General features: G+C 44.8%; 1 protein-coding gene across 1 annotated transcript in view; it reads left to right on the top strand.

Moving 5' to 3' along the window:
- The first annotated feature begins 1167 nt into the window (after positions 1-1167).
- LOC126088424 (uncharacterized) overlaps positions 1168-23886 on the top strand; it is a 471147-nt gene continuing 448428 nt past the window's right edge. The window contains exon 1 of the mRNA XM_049906567.1: positions 1168-1310. The gene's annotated coding sequence lies outside the window, so the exon portion shown is untranslated. The remainder of the gene's footprint in view (positions 1311-23886) is intronic.

The raw sequence follows: 23886 nt of genomic DNA, 5'->3' as shown, positions 1-23886 counted from the left end.
GCTGTAACATGTGCAGTTACATGACTATTGTGGTTGGTAACGAGACGTGTATGGCCCACTGCACTCCTGAGACGAAAAGACAATCACTGCGGTAGTAACATCCTTCTTAGTCATCGGCAAGCAATTACAAACCGCTGTTTGAGTCGAAAAAATATTCCCTGTCTTTAACTATCATCAAGGGAATCTTCTCATTAAATTTTTACCGAAATGGGAGACAGCTAATGCTGCGTAGTACTATGAAACCTTAAAAAGAAATTAGAAAGGAACTGCGGAGGGCGATACAGAGTGAAAGGGGAGAGTTAGCGAAGGAGTGTATTGTTTGCATAACAAAAGCACGTCACCACGCAGACAACGTCGCAAAGAAACTTGTTGGTTCATTCGGTTGGTTACGATATCATCAATCAACCTGCTCACAGCCCTCATCTGGTAGCTTCAGATTTTCATTTCCACCTCTCTGAAATTGTTTATGTATGGGAAAACGTTTTCTACACGCGATAAGGTCCAGAGGTCAAACAGTATGTGAAAGGTGCAGTGGGTGCCTTTTCTGACGAAAGCTCGCAAAGGGCATTGAGAAAGAAGGGGACGACTTCGAAAAATGTTGTTTCATATACATGTGTGAATTTGTAAATTTTTGATTTCGCTTTCGTTTTTTAAACAATTGAGTACTCATAATTTCTAGGTATGTATGTGTGAATGACGGGGAGAGAGAGAACTTCAATCGTTTATAACAGCTCCTAATACAAGGCTCCAAACTGGTACAAGAAGTTCCTAACTTCATAATTTTTTTCGTCGTTTTAATTACACAGTGTACTAATCTTACTAAGACGGATTTTAGTCCCAGTTTCACACTTTCTGTATTCAGTTTTTCCTGCAGTTTTTAAAATTACTCTTGTCTTGAGGCAGACAGTAAAATATCATCAGGAAAGTGAAGATAGTTCACGTGTGTTCCATGACTACGCATGCCATCGTAGTTTGTAAAGTTTAGATGCCTAAAAACGTCATGTGGGCTGCTAAGGTTGTTTTCTGGATATGGAATCAGTGAGACCCCTTTCAGTTCTGAGTTTATTACTATTGTGATAAAATTCCACTTTCACATGAAGTTCCTTGTGTATTTATATTTCTTTTTTGCGTTACTTGTTTGCATCAATCCGTTACTCTTGCAGATGTCGCTGAGTGAATGCGCGCCTTGAAGCTAAGTTACGGACTCCTGCCGGATACCATCAGCGACGGGAGACGTCGTTAGTACTTCTCTCGAACCAAGCGCCACGGACATTACTGTCGGTGGAACATCACCAGCTCATCAGACCAAGGTCAGTGGAGATGCACCGACTACTACCATTATACGTCTACCTATATTCCGGAAGCCAATGTACTTTGCGTGCCGAGGGAACTGTTCACTATTATTAGTTAGCTCCGCTCAAATTTCATTCGCCTTCTAAGCTAGGGAAACATGTATCGTACACATCCGTACGTGCCATCAACTCCCTCGTATCGTACTCTAACATGCAAGATATAAGATACTGAATTGTTTCTGTTGTTCTACGTAACATGATATCGTGAGGCCAGTGTCATTCCTTCCAACGACTTGGAAGTAAGCTGCGTTAGCGCGTCTCTTACACTTTCGTGTGAGCTAAACCGACCTCTTAAGATGCTACAAGTATCACCTGAAATATTTATTTATTTATTTATTAATGCATTTATTTTACCTGGCAAGATTAGGGCCTTCAGGCCCTCTCTTACACCTAACCAGGCATACTCAGATTCAACAAATTTCAGTTTCTACAGAACATTAAGGACATATAACATATTATACAGTATTAATGTTACAGAAAAAAATTAGAGATTATAAAAGTAGTACAATGATAATTATAACAATCAAAAAATAATTATAATAATCAAGAATAATGATAATAGAAATGACTATGTATAGGAAAGTAAACATATTTTTTCTTTTATGAATGTCAGTCCTATTGCTAGTTGCGAATTTTCTCGTTATATTCTTGCAGCTTGTGAGTTATTCTCATCAAGCAGAGACATAAGACGATAGAATGGGGTGAAAGAGATATAGAAGAGGTAGATAGGTTAGAGGAAGAGAAATAGAATGGTAAAATTCGAAGCTATGATAGAGAGGAGAAAGAAAAAGATGAGAGGGGCACGACAATGGTGGCTAACCGTCCTTAATATGTAAGTCTTGAGTTCCCTCTTGAATGTTAAGTGGTTCTGGATAAGACGCAGATCACAGGGGAGCGCGTTCCATAGTCGTATGGCTGAGCTGGAGAATGACACAGACAAAGATTTTGTGTTATGTAAAGGTACAGCCAAGATGCTAGACGTCTCCGATCTGGTATTGCGGTTGTGGAATGATGATAGGTGTTTAATGTGAGAAGATAAGTATTAAGGGCACCAGTGGCTAAGAAATCGATGAAGTAAGCACATCGTGTGGAGATCGCGGGCCTTATGTGGGCGTATCCAACCTAGCTGGGAATATGAAGGACTGATATGATCATACAACCGTATACTGCATACGTATCTAACGCAAGCATTCATCACTAGCTCGAGGCATCTCGAATTTTCACTATTTGTGCCGTGTTGAACTACATCACAGTAGTAAAGATTAGGCAAGACTAGTGTTTGGACTAATTTTTGTTTAACATGGGTTGGAAATATTTTTCTAAATTTTTGAATTGCATGTAGGGAGGAGAGCGATTTCCGGCAAGCTGTGACTGTTTGTTCTTCCCATTTTAGGTGTTCATCCAAGATTATTCCAAGGTCTTTTACTGTTTTTTGGTATGGTAGTTGGGTACCATTGAGGAGTATTTGAGGGACTGTTTCGCGAAAGTACCGACTGATTAACTTTGGATGAGATATAAGTATGACCTGGGATTTCTTGGGGTTTAGTTTCAGACCTAGGTTCTGTGCCCATCGTCTGATACCTTCTGTCCGACTTCCTAAATGAGGGCACTAAAAGCTGAAGCATTACTCTGCAATCGGTTGTACCAACGTCTTGTTTGCACTTTTCTTTAAAGGCACGACGTACTCCGCAAGAAACCTTCCAATACATTTATGTTCCACTAGCCACGTCTAAAATTGATTTCACGGTTTTTATGGGGTATCATATCTAGATAATTCTGTTCTGACCAACCCCACTAACACAAGCAAATAGATTTCTTGGGAATGAGCACTTAAAGCAATAAGTGCCCCTTAAATATCGCTTTGTGGTGCTTTTACACCATTTCTCTCCAGCTGTGAAATGTTAGTTTCCGATCTTGTTGCGTGAATGCAATACTTTCAGTGGAATCAGACTGCCATATTGGTGTCTCTCATCTCCAGTATTCCCAGTATACTATTCCGCTGGTAAACCTGAGATAACGAAGTGCTATCGGAAACTTTTCTGAAAAGTGCTGTACACTATCGAAAAAATTTTGTAATCGAATGGCTGAGTCACACTATTAGTTTCGGGTGAAATCCAAACTCAGTCTTTCCGTCGTCGTCCTAAAGACAGAGGTGTCGTTAATGCCCACGTCAAGGGTCCAACTAAAGCAATGAATTTATACGCAGCCTTTAGGCTTTATGGGATAACAGGAAGCTTCGTATGCACGTTAGCTACGAATTTCTGTATGGAGTTACCTGTTAATGAGATCTCCGCTCCATGTTTAAGTAAACTTGGTGATTCCGCGATTTCCTTTACCGTATAATTTCCTGAATCTGTTTAACCATGTCGAAGAAGCCTGGAAATCAGTAATGTTCTTCGCACTTAAATTCAGAGTTCCCACTCTCGTAGATCTCCGTCGGTAACAGTGCATTGACTCTCGTGAATCTTTGTAACTCTTTCCAAAGGTTTTTCTTTCACATTTTTGCGAGTTTCACTTTGGCGCATATTTCGTACTTCATGTAAACCTTTCTTCCGTTTATGTGATGGTCAGATTTTACGAAATGGAACCGGCTTTGCATACGGCTTAAAGTTTAAGCGTTTTCTCAATCGTTCGTTTAACTAAAGTACAGCTTTTTTTTCTCACTGAAAGCTATTATTATATGTGTGTTCTTTGGGCTTGGTAGGTACTTTGTTATTGTTCTGGTGTGTAATTAGCACAAGAGTCACAATTCGAACCACGATTTACGGAATTATCAGTTACTTCCTGTTGCTTGTAAAGTTACCACAATTTCCAACGAAATGTCCACATCATTGGAAGGAGTGTCCAAGAAATTAACTAATAACTAACACATATGTAGGTATTCAGGAGAAGTACGTGATTGCGATTGCATACCGCGTTCTTCATATTTCATCTTCGCAAGGCTGAAAACTTTAATTGAATTCCACATTACTGTGAAACTGTTCAAACTACACAAAAAACGGATGCTTTTGGCGTCCATATACGAAGAAATCAAGAAAAATTGTGTTATCTCAGTTGTTAACGCTTGGAAATACCACAAAGTCAACTGATAATTCTTATGCATATTAATGAATTTCAAATTAGAGAGACAGGAACTGATCAATTGTGCCATTCAAACTGTCAATGGAAACTGAAATTCGCTTTACAAATTATGATCGTGTTGTGCCGTGTTATCTGTTCACCGATGTGTCCTCCGCTAAGGATATGTGCCTGCCATGTGCGCATGCGCCATCTGCCATCGCTACGGCAAGGATGTGCATTTCTCCAGCTGCCTGACGACCCACAGATTTGGTAGATTTCAACATATATTTTTTTTTAAATTATTGCAGTATGCCTGAGGAGCTAAAATTTTGACGTTGTTTCTTTCGCTTTATTCTTCCTCTTTAAACAAGTTCAGGGCAGGTCTCGACATACCGAATTGGACAGTTCCGTTGTACGAAGCAATATGAAATGGGGTTGATTACAAAAGCATTATTTTACCAGGCGAACGGATGATTTGGGTTTTTTGGAGGAGTTCTGGGAAAAGTAGCAGCTCTAAAGGAAATCGCACACAAGACACTGATGCGACTATTTCTTGAATACTGTACCTGTGTTTGAAGTAGGCGTGGCAGCAGACATTAAACGAACTCCGAAACCCCTTGTTATGGTGTGAGAGAGATGCCTGTGGAAAGGAAATAGGAATATATGGTTCAAATGGCTCTAAGCATTATGGGACTTAACATTTGAGGCCATCAGTCCCCTAGAACTTAGAACTACTTAAACCTAACTAACCTAAGGACATCACACACATCCATGCCCGAGGCAGGATTCGAACCTGCGACCGTAGCGGTCGCGTGGTTCCAGACTGAAACGCCTAGAACCGCTCGGCCACTCCGGCCGGCTTAGAAATATATGGAAGAAAAGTGCCGTTATTCTCGGGAAGCCCTATCATGAAAATGTAGAAACCTTTTAATCGAGGAGGACATGGTACCAGTTCTCCTACCACTATCGCATACCTAGCGTAGGTATCATGAGAAAAAGGAAAGGCAGATTAGTGTGCAAATAGAAGCAAATAGGCAGACAATTTTCAACCGACCAGTAAGCGAATATATTAGATAAGAAGATTGATTGTGAAATGGCTTGCGGAGAACTTAACGTAGATCCAATTCTGTCGTAATTTTCCGTTGGCTGGCTGAAGTTGTCAGCAAGCGTAGTGTGTACTGTAGTATTAAATGACGCAAAACTGTACCCTATTACCGACAGTGCCCGCACGTCAGTGTTAAGAAGTTTAAGATTTCTCACAAAAAATCATTTTGTCAGATACTGCAGTGATGAAAAAAAGTGTCTTCGCATTATGAAGCGAGTAGTGGCGGAAATTTTCGAACAGTTATGTCACACAAAGGATTACTGGTAATGCCATTTTAATAACGACGTCGGTGGGTTTCCCAGGAAATCAAACAGCCGAAGTGCTCTTTTTTTTGCGTCGCATATCTAGCGGAGAAGAGTCAGCCAGCTGCCTCCGGAAAACATCGTTTCTCATTCATTAAGCTGGAAAATACCCACTGCAGTCTTCCCCTTCCTTTGAAAGTTCTGATTACATTGGGGATATTCTCTCGGGCGCTCGTTGTGGTCGCATTTTCCTTGTGAGAGCGAGGTTCCCAACCACTGCAGAAGTTACATTCTATGCAAGCATTTTGCTTGATTCTGAGCGACAAAATCTATTGCTGTCCTATTCCTTTAAGACTTGCTTCTCGTGAGAAGTGAATTCTGACAGCATAAAATAAACATTTACATCGCTGCAATCGTCAGAGCTTCTGAGTGCGAAACTACTGTGCTTGTAAGGGTTAAGTTTGGAACGAATTGTCAGCGTAATCAGTTTTGACGTAACGTTCACGAAAGTCATTTTCCTTTCATTGCCTCACGCGCACGTTTAAATTAATAATGTTTACTAAATAGGCGGCTATGCTTGTGGCGTAATAGCCCAGTCAATAGTGCCCAAGAAAGGGCGAATATCGGCAGTGTTTCGTGTTGTCAGATATCATTGTGCGGTGATAGGAGTGCCACGAACAACGTACTAGAAATCCTGCCTGGTGGGGGATGACTATGGGGATGGAGCTGCGTTTGAAGGCCAATTTCTACGTTTTCTTTAATAACTCATAAACCGTGACCTTCAGCAAAACGTATCCCAGTACAAAATTTAACTACATCAAATTTCCTACAAAAAGGCGCTGTTCATTTTATCTGTAGGACTAATAGTTTGCGCGTAGCAAGCGAGAGACTATGAAAATCTCATGCGTGTTTTACAACAGTTATAACAGGGTGGGTTGCATTAAACGGCAGGGGCAGCTGAATCAGTCTGTATATGAAAATGTCTGTACAGGGTGAAAAGGAAATTTCATTACAAAATTTCGGAAATCATTTAGGAGTATTTTCTGAGTTTTCTGGTTTTTAACATTCTCCTGGTCTCCAGTTACAGAGTAATCATATAATTAGGAACAAAGTAAGAGCTTATGGACTGTCAGACCAATTGTGTGATTGGATTGAGGAGTTCGTAGATGACAGAATGCAGCATGTCATTCTCAATGGAGAGAAGTCTTCCGAAGTAAGAGTAATTTCAGGTGTGCCGCAGGGGATTGTCGTGGGACCGTTGCGGATAACATCGGAAGTTCACTGAGGTTTTTTGCGGATGATGCTGTAGTGTATCGAGAGGTCGTAACAATGCAAAATTGTACTGAAATGCAAGAGGATCTGCAACGAATTGACGCGTGGTGCAGGGAATGGCAATCGAATGAATACATAGAAAGGAAGATCCTTTATCGTTTAGCTACAATATAGCAGGTCAGCAACTGGAAGCATTTAATTCCATAAATTATCTGGGAGTAGGCATTAGGAGTGATTTAAAATGTAATGACCATATAATATTAATCGTCTGTAAAGCAGATGCCATACAGATTCATTGGAAGAATCCTAAGGAAATGCAGTCCGAAAACAAAGGAAGTAGGTTATAGTATACGTGTTCCCCCACTGCTTGAATACTGCTCACCAGTATGGGATCTGTACCAGATAGGGTTGATAGGAGGGAGAGGGATAGAGGGGGGGGGGGGGGAGAGAGAGAGAGCAGCATGCTTCGTTACAGGATCATTTAGTAATCGCGCAAGTGCTGCGGAGATGATAGATAAACTCCAGTGGAAGACTCTGCAGGAGATACGCTCAGTAGCTCGGTACGGGCTTTTGTTGAAGTTTCGAGAACATACCTTCACCGAGGAGTCAAGCAGTATATTGCTCCCTCCTACGTATATGTCGCGATGAGACCATGAGGATATAATCGGAGAGATTAGAGCCCACACAGAGGCATACCGCCAATCTTTCTTTCCACGAACAATACGAGACTGGAATAGAAGGGAGAACCGATAGAGGTACTCAAGGTACTCTCCGTCACACACCGTCAGTTGGCTTGCGGAGTATGGATGTAGATGTAGATATCATTGATTCGATTTGTTGGCTCCCCCTCCCCCCTCCCATTTACCTTTGTCTCTGCGAAAATATCTTTAAAACCAGGAAAAGCCTCACTAACATAAAACATAGTAGTAGCTCAGGCGAAACAAACATATTGATGCTTACATTTACAGGAAAGGTTGAACACACTGTGCTAGAGGAAACTACATAACAATTTAAGAACTCTTCCCATACAGTTATCAGTTATAGTTCAAAATTTCGACCACTATGGTGGCTGCAGAGTATATGAAGAAGCACCATCCAGTGTATTACACGCTCAAAAAATTTTGGAGTGCAGCGTATTGTTTCTGCAGTTGCAACAACCCTAGCAACGATGTCCGTGAGAGAATCGCTGTGCCGCTCTTCCATTGCAGCAGTAGAATCACACAGCTGTGTATCTCTGTTAAGGCACAACCAGCACCGCCGGAGGAAAAATCGAGCAGCACAGACTGCAAGCTTCAAGGCGAAAAATAATGTGGGCATTTCCGGTGTCTACGCAAGTACTTAGTGGTGAAACCAGTTTCACACAGCGCGCGCGCGCACACACACACACACACACACACACACACACGATATACTGTAAACACTCGAATTGTGGGACCAACAAAAAACGGCGCAAGAGGAAGGAATTCTGTGAATGGGATAGAAATCTGTAGGTGAGATACACATGTACAAGGGTGAGTCAAATGAAAACCTTAAATTTGTAATAACAAATCCAAATTTCGCGCCGTTATTCTGTAAGTTGGCAAGCATGCTACAAACAGCATGCAGAATGGCCTGTAGGTGGCAGCATAGTGCAGATGCACACATACCGTCACAGTCTCAGTATAAAGATGGCCGCCCCACTTGCGACTTGCACCAGGGAAGAACAGCGTTCTGTTGTTCGGTTTTTGCGTTGTGAATGAGGGTTCAGTACGGTGATGCATGTTCGTCACAGCAGCAAGTCTACGAATGGAGTAGAAAGTGCGCAAATGGTGTGACTTCAGCGGAAGATGCACCTCGTCCGTCAGACGCAACGAGTTGTGACTCCACAGAACATGGCAGCAGTTGAAGCCAAAGTGAAAGGAAACCGCCGAGTGACACTGAATGACATTGCAGCATGTTTACAGATTAGTCATGGGTCAGCACACCACACTGTGCTGATGTGCTCCAGTTTCATAAAGTGTCTGCAAGATGGGTGCCACGGCAGCTGACTCCTGAAATGAGAGAACGACGTGTTGATGCTTGTGAAGAACTATTTCGGCGCTTTGAACGAGGAGTTGATGGATTCTTTGCAGAGAATCGTTACTGGGGACGAAGCTGGGTTCACTTCCACCAACCGGAAACGAAGAGAGCGAGCAAGGAATGGCGCCATTCCTCATCACCAAAACCAAAGAAGTTTCGAACAGAACTATCAGTAGGGAAGGTTATGCTGACACTCTTTTGGGACGAAAAAGGCGTCATTTTGGAGAATTACATGCCTAGAGGGACAACTGTCACCAGTGCATCATACACAGATCTAAAAAATCATGTGCGGCCTGCAGTCAAATCAAAGCGACGTGGATTGCTGTCAGCAGGTGTCCTTTTGCAGCATGACAATGCAAGGCCCCACACTGCCCATACAACAGTTGCAACAATCACAGACCTGCATTTTGAGTGTCTTCCTCATCCACCATACTCACCAGACCGTGCCCCAAGTGATTTTCATATGTTTGGACCACTCAAAGACGCAATGGGAGGAAAGAAGTTCCGTTCTGATGAAGAGGTACGCCACGCGGTGCATGAGTGGTTGCGTGGACTACCAAAAGAATTTTTTTCTAAAGGAATTTATGCACTTTGTTAAGCGCTGGAGGACTTTCATTGAGCATGGGGGAGATTATATTGAAAAGTGATACAGCTTTGTATCACAAATAATATTTAAAAAAATATTTGTTTTCATTTCACTCATCCTCATGTAAACAGATAATGGCAGTTTCAGAAAAATTTGATTTACTAAAGAGAAACAGCTTTACAGATCGATCATGTCGATAACGTGTTGCTCCGCCTCTGGCAGTTACTCGGCTTTGCGCTGATTGATACAGTTGTTGGTTGCGGTTCTGAGGGACTCTCAGTTGGGGAGAGATGCGCCGGCCGGAGTGGCCGAGCGGTTCTAGCCGCTACAGTCTGGAACCGCGCGACCACTACGGTCGCAGGTTCGAATCCTGCCTCGGGCATGGATGTTTGTGATGTCCTTAGGTTAGTTACGTTTAAGCAGTTCTAAGTTCTAGGGGACTGATGACCTCAGCAGATAAGTCCCATAGTGCTCAGAGCCATTTGAACCATTTTGGAGAGATGCGACGACCTTACCGGCCAAGGTAGGGTTTGGCAAGCGCGGAGACATGCAGGAGAAGCTCTCACGGTGTGCAGGCGGGCATTATCTTGCTGAAATGTAATCCCAGGATGGCTTGTCATGAAGGACAACAAAACGGGGGCGGATAATACCGTCGACACATCGCTGTGCTCGAAGGTGCCATGGATGACAACGAAAGGGGTCGTGCTATGAAAAGAAACGGCACCCCAGGCCATCAGTGCTGGCTGCGGACCGTGTGCTAGGCAGCAGCCACGTTGGTATCCCGCCGCTTTCCATGTCATGTAGAGATAAGTCTTCGCCCTTGAATCTCCTTGACTGGAGTAGAACTGTCTTCAGTGATGAGTCCTGCTTCGAACTGAGACACGTTGACTGACGAAGATGTGTCTTTAGCCACCCCTGTGTACTTAAAATACGAGCAGGTCTTCGATGCTGCAATAAATGCTACAAGGATTACAGTTTTCCACCTTGCACCGTAAACAAACTTGCACCAGGGCAATTATACGTCGGTGCACTGATGTTTTGGATGAAGCTGTTTTAAATGTAGGTTTCCCGGATGCAATTTAATGTTTAAATTAATATTTATAGTGAAACAAAAACATCCATTTTCAAGTTTTAAAAATGCAAGTATATTGTTTCCTCGTTATGAAGCATATGTAATTCAAAATAGGGTTATACATTCGCAGTTAATCGTTTGTGTTGTTGTAAAGGCTAGTATATTCCAAATTAAGAGGATATAAATTCACACTTGTCCGCTGTACAGTATCATTCCTGCAAAAATAAAATTGCACAATAGTGCACATTTTTTATTCCAACATTTTTCTGGGCAATTTTTTGTGGGCACGTTTAGCTTATTTCGATTAGTGGGAGGTTTGGGAACACTGGACGCGGGATAGTTACTCTCTTGACTGGTGCTAAAAGGTTTTTACGACACTTGAGGTGTGCAAGTAGTTTCGTTCTTCTTACACATGACCTAAAAGACACCATGTAGACGGTCATAAACATAGCATAAAACGAAAATGTTCGACCTTCTATTGTCTTGGATAAGATGCATTAAACCCTACCAAAGTAGTGGACATATCCGCGCTTCCAAAACCCAGAAACTCCTGATTTTGGCTTCTACATAAATATCTACATCCATACTTCGCAAGCCACCTGACGGTGTGTGGCGGAGGGTACCTTGAGTACCTCTATCGGTTCTCCCTTCTATTCCAATCTCGTATTGTTCGTGGAAAGAAAGATTGTCGGTATGCCTATGTGTGGGCCCTAATCTCTCTGATTTTATCCTCATGGTCTCTTCGCGAGATGTACGTAGGAGGGAGAAATACGCTGCTTGAGTCGTCGGTGAAGGTATGTTCTCGAAACTTAAACAAAAGCCCGTACCGAGCTACTGAGCGTCGCTCCTGCAGAGTCTTCCACTGGAGTTTATCTATCATCTCCGTAATGCTTTCGCGATAACTAAATGATCCTGTAACGAAGCGCGCTGCTCTCCGTTGGATCTTCTCTATCTCTTCTATCAACCCTATCTGGTACGGATCCCACACTGGTGAGCAATGTTCAAGCAGTGGGCCAACAAGTGCAGTGTAACCTACTTCCTTTGTTTTCGGATTGCATTTCCTTAGGATTCTTCCAATGAATCTGTCTGGCATCTGCTTTAACGACGATCAACTTTATATGATCATTCCATTTTAAATCACTCCTAATGCCTACTCCCAGATAATTTATGGAATTAACTGCTTCCAGTTGCTTACCTGCTATATTGTAGCTAAGTGATGAAGGATCTTTCTTTCTGTGTATGCGCAGCACATTACACTTGTCTACATTGAGATTCAATTTCCACTCCCTGCACCATGCATCAATTCGCTGCAGACCCTCCTGCATTTCAGTGCAATTTTCCATTGTTACAACGTCTTGATGTACCACATCATCATGCACAAAAAGCCTAAGTGAACTTCCGATGTTATCCTCAAGGCCATTTATGTATATTGTGAATAGCAACGGCCCTACGACACTCTCCTGCGGCACACCTGAAATCATTCTTACTTCGGAAGACTTCTCTCCATTGAGAATGACATGCTGCGTTCTGTTATCTATGAGCTCTTCAATCCAATCGCACAATTGGTCTGATAGTCCATATGCTCTTACTTTGTTCATTAAACGATTGTGGGGAACTGTATCAAACGCCTCGCCGAAGTCATGAAACACGGCATCTACCTGGGAACCAGTGTCTACAGCCCTCTGAGTCTCGTGGACGAATAGCGCGAGCTGGGTTCCACACGATCGTCTTTTTCGAAACCCATGCTGTTTCCTACAGAGTAGATATCTAGTCTCCAGATAAGTCATTATACTCGAACATAACATCCATTGGACCTCGTGACTCTACGCTACTGAGGTGCGGTGTGTATTGCAGAAACACCTGCCCGACATCCGCTGAGTATTTAGTCAAACAACGAGGGCATTAAGATCACAGACGGAGATCCTAATGTAAGCAACATCCATATGTTTGGGAATAGGATCGGCCAGTGATAGGTTGCTAGGCGTGTTGCATAGTTGCAGCATCTCGTGGTACAGACGGGAGACTGCTAAAAAACCACATACTATTTAAATTCTGACAGACGAGTCTGCGTGATCCAATTGTGGTAACCAAATGGTTCAAATGGCTCTGAGCACTATGGAACTTAACATTTGAGGTCATCCATCCCCTAGACTTCCAACTACTTAAACCTAACTAACCTAACACACATCCATGCCCGAGGCAGGATTCGAACCTGCGACCGTAGCAGCCGCGCGGTTCCGGACTGAAACGCCCGGAACCGCTTGGCCACCGCGCCGACCGACAGTGACTGAGTGACACTCAGTCACACAATACAGACTGGCAAACAAACATCTGTTAACGGAGATGAACTGGTACGAGCGTCCAGAATACAAAGTGTCAGTTCTTCCACGCCTTTGAGACCTGGAACACGTGCACGTGCCATCTGCAGGTGCGTGAAGCCGGAGGATCCTGTGTTTACATCATCCACTGATCTACAACGCGTTTGCGCTGTAGATGCAGATGTTTTGCGGCCACTGATAGATATGTGGTGGTTGCCTTTACAGAACGACCAGAAGGTCTTGCCCTTCGTCATGCGATTCTTAAAAGTATGGGCTTTCTAGAGGGAAAGGAAGCAACGGTTACATAGCTTCAGTATCTTGACACGCTCCTGTGCCTCTAGTACTGTTTGGAAATCTTGATTCCAATGACTATATTGTGAGCAGAATACGCGATACGGTTCTGGCGTCCGCTTGGTATTGCGTTAAGGAAGAGTTTGTTTGGACTGTGTAATTTGAGCCGAAGCCGAGGGCAGGGTTTTAATTTGCTTGCACTCCTCAGCGGATCTTTTAAGTAATGCATGCTCCGTCTACTTCTTGCGCTTAAGTGGAAAGGTCTCCTTTGTAGACGGTATGTAGCTCTACGCGCATTATCGAGGGACGGCAGATTTCTTCTGGAAGGCGCGCTATGTTTTCTGAACTAAGACTCTTCCACGGGCGCCGGCCGCGGTGGCCGTGCGGTTCTGGCGCTGCAGTCCGGAACCGCGGGACTGCAACGGTCGCAGGTTCGAATCCTGCCTCGGGCATGGGTGTGTGTGATGTCCTTAGCTTAGGTTTAAGTAGTTCGAAGTTCTAGGAGACTTATGACCTAAGATGTTGAGTCCCATAGTGCTCAGAGCCATTTGAACCATTTTTTTTTCTTCCACGGGCAATGACTTCTTCCCCCCAATGATTTTAATGCATGCGTGCTTGTTTCACTTATATTCTATGAATGTTAAATTGAGGCTTTCCGGGATACGAACTAAACAGGCAGAATCACTTCCAAATAATCTAGCCTTGCCCGAATGATTCTGTTACCATCTCTGTACTGTTAATATAGAATTTTCTTTGTACCCTCGTAAGTGGAAGCTGTTACAGCGATACCGTCGACGAGCGTCTCAGTTTTATCTTCGACATAGCCTCGAAGGAAGACAGTGGACGAAGATGGCGTGCTATCCACTTAGCTATCAAATCTAGACTCTCTCTCTCTCTCTCCACGTCTGCTGAGAAGGGCTCTGATTTAATGAACGGCAATTTGACTGTGTAGTAATCGCTCTGGCAGGAGCCGGTCGAAGTGGCCGTGCGGTTAAAGGCGCTGCAGTCTGGAACCGCAAGACCGCTACGGTCGCAGGTTCGAATCCTGCCTCGGACATGGATGTTTGTGATGTCCTTAGGTTAGTTAGGTTTAACTAGTTCTAAGTTCTAGGGGACTAATGACCTCAGCAGTTGAGTCCGATAGTGCTCAGAGCCATTGCTCTGGCAGGAAGTATCACATCATTCATGTTTAAACCTGACGTGGATTCAGCGTGTTTCCTTCAGGTGCCGTCGCTTTATCAGTACAATTCTCACAGACAATTGTGCCATTATTGTATTGCTCCTTTGACAAACAGTGGTGTGTTTGGTCGTGTAGGAGTAGAACAGCTGACCGCGTGTCCTCGATCGAATCTTGTAAGGTCTAAGGTTGGAGAGCCGTGATGAATCGAGTAATATCGATCTCCGAGGAGTTCGCTTTCTGTTCAGAGGGTGTAGTTTTCCTGCCGACGTGTTTAGAAAACTGTCATAGCTTAATGATCTTCTCTCAAGAAAGTTAGTAATTGTGTGCCGACCAAAATTAGGGTAGCAGCAAATGAACGAAAGGTGAGATCCGCTGGTGACAACAGTAGCGGGCAAATCAACCAGAGATCAGTACAATCGCGATCTACGCCGAAGTTCACACGAAGTTATTCAGTAAGTGCCCCACAGCAATATAAATAGCAGTAACGGGATGGCTTCTAATTTTACTCGAAAAGTATAGAGTATACAGCAGGCATGACAAATTTCCTTTCTGGAAGCGGGAGTCCTACAGCGTAATGTTGCTCATCGTACCTGAATATGATTGTGTGGCTGCTCCGCCTTCTTAGCGAAGACGGAAATGTTGCTTGCAGAAATTCTTCCACGTGCCGGGCCACGGCAATCCTTCCACCGTTTTCGCCGATGTAGCTCCAAGTAAATAAAGTAAGACGCACCGCGTGCTTCCACATAAACAAGAACATTTATTAAGTCCATGGAGAATATAAAGATATTGTATTAAATAATCCAATGTGATTCTAGTCACTAAGACGTCAGGCAAAATTCTCTTTGTTCGCTGCCACGCAACTTGCAGCGCTGCAGTTTATCAGTCTACCATCTCGCTTTCTTATTTGCTGATTTTTAGTCTTCCGGGTTTGTTTTAGTTTCATAGTTAACGCAAGTTCGTTTCATCACACCGCTCTTCTGATCAAAACTTTTCCTTTGTATTGCGTCTTTGAAATGAATTGTAAATACGTAACTCGTATTCTGATTGCGTTCTTCTCGCATCCGTAATATTGGGTGGGGGTAAATGATTCCAAATTTGTTATTGTTTCGTATAAAACACAAGCTACTTGCGTTGCATGGTGTTCTGTGTACTTCCGTATATCTGTTATTTCTCACGAACCTTCAGTGTGAACTGCTCGATTTAAATGCATTGTAAGTGTATTGTACGTACGTATTCTACTGTGTTTTTGCTTGCAGCCGTTTCCGATGCCTTCTGACTTCAATGGAAATGGTACTTCAATGGATTTCGCATGCATTTACCGGCGTCATGTGTGGCTTACGAGCAGCCGCTCGAACATGAAATCAAAGTTTTCTCGCCTCCCACCTAACTGTCATAGTATTGCAGTGGATCCTGATGCAGTTTCGAATTCCTGTTTGATGGTCTGGCTAGATGTCTGCCTATTACACATAACGACAAAGTGTCGGCGGTCTCGGTCAGTCAGCAGACGAGGTCGGCCTTAACGCTTTTGTGCTGTACGTGCCCTCCACGTTTCCACTTCACGATCACATCGGACTCAGTGGATCTAGGGATGTTTAGGACTGTGGAAATCTCGCGTACGGACGTATGACACAAGTGATACCCAATCACCTGACCGTGATCGAAGTCCGTGAGTTCCGCGGAGCGCTCCATTCTGCTCTCTCACGGTGTCTAATGACTACTGAGGTCGCTGATATGGAGTACCTGGCAGTAGGTGACAGCACAATGCACCTAATACGAAAAACGTATGTTTTTTGGGGGTGTCCGGATACTTTTGATCGCATGGTGTATATGCAGAAACCTTCCTCGTGAATTAGTCTGTGTATCAGTGAAAAAATTACCAGAAGCCCTTCAGCAATTCCCGAGATTAGCCTTCACATACAGACTGAAAAACATAGCGGGCTTAAATTTAGTAATACGGATATACTGTTTTGACGTAAGTTGGACGTTAGGCCGTGTATTAGGATAAAATATTCTGATAACAATGATTATTATGTGACAGCGAGGTGTCAGATAACTAACGTTGCCTTACTCGTAGCTCACCGACGATCCATACAATGTGTGAATGATAACTCTCATTCGTCTTGATAGTATCGAGAATTTGTTGTAACTGTCACGGCCTCTGTAAACAGCAAACCTCATACTGCGTCACTTTCCGAATGGATTTTACTGTGGCCGAAGGTAATGAAATGTCGGCCATTAAACGCTTACCAGGCTTAACCAAACATCGTCTGGAAAGGCTGGTCCGCCGTGAGAGGATGGAATACACAAGCAGTAACAGCGCAGGGAAAATATTTTTCCACGCTAGTGCGTCACACGTGTTATGTTGGAAATCCTGTTACAGATATTGCTGCGCTCAGGTGGCGTATGTTTCTGTATCGACTCCACCACCACCACCGCCAGCAACACCACTATCACTACAACTGCAACTACCACCCTTTCCCCAGCCACTTCATAAAAACAACACCGTCGACACCGTCGTAAATGCAAAGCAGAGAGTCCAGTCGCTTATTTTCCATCAGTTTCTAGAGCCAGTGATGAATCAATTTAGACAGTTTTAAGAATATCGTAAGTTGAGTAACCAATTAATATTAACTTCTAACATAAACTTTGTCATTACAACTTTGTTTATTTTAATGTTAAAATAAGTTTGTTTGTTTCTATTTTAATGTGACAGTAAGCTCATGTTTGTTAATAAACTACTTACATATTCTTACCTTATCGCTACTTAAGTGTTTTTCGTCTCCACTGAAACAATCACGAAACATTTTTATAAGTTAATTTTAATATTTGACAACAGTAATTCGAAAATAGCTACGGACATAACAGAGATTTTTTTCGGGGCAGTAACTATGTTTTTGTGTAACAGCAGATACTTTCCTTGACTTGGACGATTAATTGTAATATTATACTGGACGAATCCACAATTTTGATAAGCACTTCATTCTTATTCGATGACGAATAACGTATTAATGCTACTGCAGCTAAATGTTTTAGTTCAGTATGACAGCTCATTTTACAAGGTGTGTCGGTTGGCACACAACAGCAAAAACCACACATTTTTGTCGCAAATGTGACAACTACTTTTTAATTTTGACACGACGTCATCCACCGCGATGCCGCAGCTATAAACGCTTCGAGAGTGGCACCGTTGTGCGACTATTAAAAACGCGAAGTTATCGAACAGGAAAAATCGTCACGTATTTCTTTAGTCGAAGATTGTGGACCAGACCCTCCTTATCATATAGTTGGAGTGCCTACGAACCGACAGGAACTTCGCAGAAACTTAGCAGAAACGATCTTTAACGGTTCTGGCAGTCCCCGTTAAAAACTCTGAGAGACGCTTTGCCCAGTGTTTTCCCAGTGCTGACACAGCGAGGGCGAACCAAACAATGGCAGAACGTCCCGCTCGCTGGCTGTTTGCGCGCGGTTAATGACCACTGTGAGACTAGCTCAAGTTTACGGGTCGTTTCGTTGCGGCCATTAAGTCCTGCACTGGAGAAGGAAGGCCATCTGCCGTATGACTGACGTGTTAGCTCTCTTGGAAGCCATGTATGCTTTGCAGCAAATATGTGGGCGTATCAACTGTGTCTAATGACGTATAGAAACAGGCGAGGACAGAGAGAGCATACTACTAAGAATGTCAGGTGCTTTCGGCAACACATCTTGGGTGTTGTTCTGGCGACCTGCCCCGCTGACGTCACTATCCCCCAAAGAGCGGCGACATACTAACTAAAGAGGGGCAGTCACGAAAAGGTTCGTGAAACAACAGGGGAAAAGGTTGTAGACATGCGTCAGTTAAACAGCTGACGCCTTGACACATGGCAGCGGTGTTGGAAGACGACCGACAAAGGCCGTCGCACTGTCTCTTTCTTCCCCAATACAAGGGGAAGACTGAAGCCGAAGCATGCGGATCCTAGCAGTGCGTATGGTTTACTTTTTGAACGATCACGGCCTCTACCAAGCACATTTGAACCGCGTGGTCTTTGGCCAGAGCGTTACATCCACGTGTGTAGCATATGAGTCACCGTGGCATTACGTTGCAACACCCTCACACACCTAAGACCTCTTAACAGAATACAATGGCATTAAGGAAACGTTACGAGATTGTAGCCAACACCGCAGATAAGTTTTTAAGAACACTGCATGACGTCTACAGACAAGAAAATCCATACGTCATATCTCGAACACACACACATATCAAATGCGACTACAAGATCCTTGGAACGACAGAAACTTACACATGGACACTGATAAAGATGCAGACACAGAAAATCGCACTACATCATCATAAGACACACTCCTAACATATGGAGTATAACACCTAAAACAGATAAATAGGTCAACTATAACTAAACTGACGCAGCACGTGATTCAACCCCATATCTAATCTACACTTTAAATATGATAACTAGATAATCTAAAGGAAAATGACTTATGCAAGCAATTAGACAATCATTACATAAAAAAATACACCTTACGGGGAGCTTGAAGTTTAAGTTCAAAGGCTCCCCTCCCACATAGGGCATTAGTTAAAGGAATCAGCGTCAACCGCACAAACGTACAACATGTAGAACTACGTCTAGGTGTAGCAACACAAAGAGTGCGGTTGGTGTGCCCCCTACATACACACTTCAAATGGTTCAAATGGCTTGAAGCACTATGGGACTTAACATCTGAGGTCATCAGTCCCCTAGAACTTAGAACTACATTACTGGCCATTAAAATTGCTACACCACGAAGATGACGTGTTACAGACACGAAATTTAACCGACAGGGAGAAGATGCTGTGATATGCGATTGATTAGCTTTTCAGAGCATTCACACAAGGTTGGCGCCGGTGGCGACACCTACAACGTGCTGGCATGAGAAAAGTTTCCAACCGATTTCTCATACACAAACAGCAGTTGACTGGCGTTGCCTGGTGAAACGTTGTTGTGATGCCTCGTGTAAGGAGGAGAAATGTGTACCATCACGTTTCCGACTTTGATAAAGGTCGGATTGTAGCCTATCGCGATTGCGGTTTATCGTATCGCGACATTGCTGTTCGCGTTGGTCGAGATCCAATGACTGTTAGCAGAATATGGAATCGGTGGGTTCAGGAGGGTAATACGGAACGCCGTGCTGGATCCCAACGGCCTCGTATCACTAGCACTCGAGATGACAGTCGTCTTATCCGCATGGCTGTAACGGATCGTGCAGCCACATCTCGATCCCTGAGTCAACAGATGGGGACGTTTGCAAGACGACAACCATCTCCACGAACAGTTCGACGACGTTTGCAGCAGCATGGACTATCAGCTCGGAGACCATGGCTGCGGTTACTCTTGACGGTGCATCACAGACAGGAGCGCCTGCGATGCTGTACTCTGCGACGAACCTGGGTGCACGAATGGCAAAACGTCATTTTTTTTTTTCGGATGAATTCAGGTTCTGTTTACAGCATCATGATGGTCGCATCCGTGTTTGGCGACATCGCGGTGAACGTACATTGGAAGCGTGTACTCGTCATCGCCATACTGGCGTATCATTTCAGATGTGTTACGACCCGTGGCTCTACCCTTCATTCGATCCTTGCGAAACCCTACATTTCAGCAGGATAATGCACGACCTCATGTTGCAGATCGTGTACGGGCCTTTCTGGATACAGAAAATGTTCGACTGCTGCCCTAGCCAGCACATTCTCCAGATCTCTCACCAATTGAAAACGTCCGGTCAATGGTGACCGAGGAACTGGCTCGTCACAATACGCCAGTCACTACTCTTGATGAAATGTGGTATCGTGTTGAAGCTGCATGGGCAGCTGTACCTGTACACGCCATCCTAGCTCTGTCCAGGCGTATCAAGGCCGTTATTACGGCCAGAGGTGGTTGTTCTGGGTACTGATTCCTCAGGATGTATGCACCCAAATTGCGTGAAAATGTAATCACATGTCAGTTCTAGTATAATATATTTGTGCAATGAATACCCGTTTATCATCTGCATTTCTTCTTGGTATAACTGTTTTAAAGGCCAGTAGTGTACTTAAAACTAACTAATCTAAGGACATCACACACATCCATGCCCGAGGCAGGATTGGAACCTGCGACAGTAGCAGCAGCGCGGTTCAGGACTGCAGCGCCTAGAACCGCTTGGCCACAACGGCCTGCATATGCACTTCAAATGTAACAAGTAGTAATTGTATGTTAACTGGGGACCTAGAAACGACGGAGAGGCTCCGTCCCCGCCGCAGCCGCAGTGGTCCACAACCCCACGACGACTACCGCTGTCCACTTCAGCCTCCGCCGCCCCACACCGAACCGAGGGTTATTGTGCGGTTCGGCCCCCGGTTGACCCCCCCAGGGAAAGCCTCACACCAGACGAGTGTAACCGCTATGTTTGCGTGGTGTACGCGTACGTGGAGAACTTGTTTTCGCAGCAATCGCCGACATAGTGTAACTGAGGCGGAATAAAGGGAAGCAGCCCGCATTCGCCGAGGCAGATGGGAAACGGCCTAAAAACCATCCACAGACTGGCCGGTTCACCGGACCTCGACACAAATCCGCCGGGCGGATTCATGCCGGGGACCAGGCGCTCCTTCCTGCCCGGAAAACCGTGCTTCAGACCGCACGGCCAATCGGGCGGGCAGTCTCACCTAAGTGAACGTTAGCATTTCAATTGCTGGCCGACCCCCGAAACTTCTGAGCGCCGTTAGCTGCACTGCCTTTTCTTATTTTCTGTTGTGTGTATTTGTATGGCTCATAGCCGATGGTTTTGAATTAAAGTTGAATTGTTTTTAGTGGTGTTTTAAGTCATGGACCTTCAGCCGTTTTTAAATTAAAGATCTTTATCTTTCGAGCATCAGACTGTTTGGGGCCTTCTGCCTTGTGTTCTTTTTTTTTTTTTTTTTTTTTTTTTACCTTCAGTCTCAAATCATAGGCCTTCAGCTGTCTTTAAATTAAGGTTGTTGCTTTTCAAGTGTTACAGCCGATTTGTAGAACTTACTTAATGTGAGGCCTTCTGCCCTCTAAATATTCTCTTTCACGTCTGAATTTTGAGTTAATGGCTTTTAGCCTGCTTTATTTTTTATTTTTTTTAATTAAAGTGGTTGTGCACTTAAGGCATAGGTTAGTGTGGTGTATTCAGCCGATAAGTAAGTTCAAGAATTTGTACTGTAATGTTTGGTGAAACGAATAAAGTTATATGTATTTGAGTGTAACTGACGGCCGCTCATTTTGGCCCCTTTCCACAATTCCAACTACCTGTCCTGTCCTGCGGGTTTAGCAGGGCGTTTCATAAAGAAAATGCATAAAAAAGAGGCAGGTTGCTGTACTTCTTAAAGTAATTAACGGAAGAGCTATATCACAAAAATCTGTCATCATTGTTTGTGTATATCCGTCCTGTGTCATCTGTTCTCAGAAGCAGGCTAGTCTCGCCACGGGGAATGCCGTAGCCACAGGGGCGACATTTCTGCAAATGATCCGCGCATCGTGTCTTCCTCTCTCCTGGTCGCGGCGCAGACAGCACTCCTGCTGCGATAACGAGGCTTTCGTAGGAGAGCGCAGGCGAAAACCGAGGGAACAGGCCATCTGACGTCACCATCGGAAAGCGCATTTGCTCTGCGTCCGTCCCGCCAGTTCCACAGCACCGAGCCGCTGTTTGCGCCCGAACGTTCACGTAGGTTGGCTGGACTAACAGGAAAACAAGGCACAACACCAACAGGAAGTTGTGCGACACAAAAGAAAGTTGGCAGGCCTGTTTCTACATCTGAAAGATTACGTCTCATTCAGATTTCGCACCAGTCGCAAGAGACTGGCGCTAGAGCGCCACTGTGATGAGGATGCAAATCAGTTTTGCTTTGTATACACGGTGCAACAAACATGAGCGTTAGTTACCTTTGAGATTGGACGTGGCAAGTTCGTGTTAGTCAAGACTACCTTTGAAGCAAAAAAGAAGCCATTATCAACACCTCATTGAGTTGGAACGAAGTCGTGTAGTATGGCTACGAGAAGCTACACTCCTGGAAATGGAAAAAAGAACACATTGACACGGTGTGTCAGACCCACCATACTTGCTCCGGACACTGCCAGAGGGCTGTACAAGCAATGATCACACGCACGGCACAGCGGACACACCAGGAACCGCAGTGTTGGCCGTCGAATGGCGCTAGCTGCGCAGCATTTGTGCACCGCCGCCGTCAGTGTCAGCCTGTTTGCCATGGCATACGGAGCTCCATCGCAGTCTTTAACACTGGTAGCATGCCGCGACAGCGTGGACGTGAACCGTATGTGCAGTTGACGGACTTTGAGCGAGGGCGTATAGTGGGCATGCGGGAGGCCGGGTGGACGTACCGCCGAATTGCTCAACACGTGGGGCGTGAGGTCTCCACAGTACATCGATGTTGTCGCCAGTGGTCGGCGGAAGGTGCACGTGCCCGTCGACCTGGGACCGGACCGCAGCGACGCACGGATGCACGCCAAGACCGTAGGATCCTACGCAGTGCCGTAGGGGACCGCACCGCCACTTCCCAGCAAATTAGGGACACTGTTGCTCCTGGGGTATCGGCGAGGACCATTCGCAACCGTCTCCATGAAACTGGGCTACGGTCCCGCACACCGTTAGGCCGTCTTCCGCTCACGCCCCAACATCGTGCAGCCCGCCTCCAGTGGTGTCGCGACAGGCGTGAATGGAGGGACGAATGGAGACGTGTCGTCTTCAGCGACGAGAGTCGCTTCTGCCTTGGTGCCAATGATGGTCGTATGCGTGTTTGGCGCCGTGCAGGTGAGCGCCACAATCAGGACTGCATACGACCGAGGCACACAGGGCCAACACCCGGCATCATGGTGTGGGGAGCGATCTCCTACACTGGCCGTACACCACTGGTGATCGTCGAGGGGACACTGAATAGTGCACGGTACATCCAAACCGTCATCGAACCCATCGTTCTACCATTCCTAGACCGGCAAGGGAACTTGCTGTTCCAACAGGACAATGCACGTCCGCATGTATCCCGTGCCACCCAACGTGCTCTAGAAGGTGTAAGTCAACTACCCTGGCCAGCAAGATCTCCGGATCTGTCCCCCATTGAGCATGTTTGGGACTGGATGAAGCGTCGTCTCACGCGGTCTGCACGTCCAGCACGAACGCTGGTCCAACTGAGACGCCAGGTGGAAATGGCATGGCAAGCCGTTCCACAGGACTACATCCAGCATCTCTACGATCGTCTCCATGGGAGAATAGCAGCCTGCATTGCTGCGAAAGATGGATATACACTGTACTAGTGCCGACATTGTGCAAGCTCTGTTGCCTGTGTCTATGTGCCTGTGGTTCTGTCG

The sequence above is a fragment of the Schistocerca cancellata genome, chromosome 6, assembly GCF_023864275.1.
Source record: "Schistocerca cancellata isolate TAMUIC-IGC-003103 chromosome 6, iqSchCanc2.1, whole genome shotgun sequence".
Taxonomy (NCBI): Eukaryota; Metazoa; Arthropoda; class Insecta; order Orthoptera; family Acrididae; genus Schistocerca; species Schistocerca cancellata.
The sequence above is the reverse complement of the archived record's forward strand: the minus strand, read 5'-3'. Positions and strand labels throughout refer to the sequence as shown.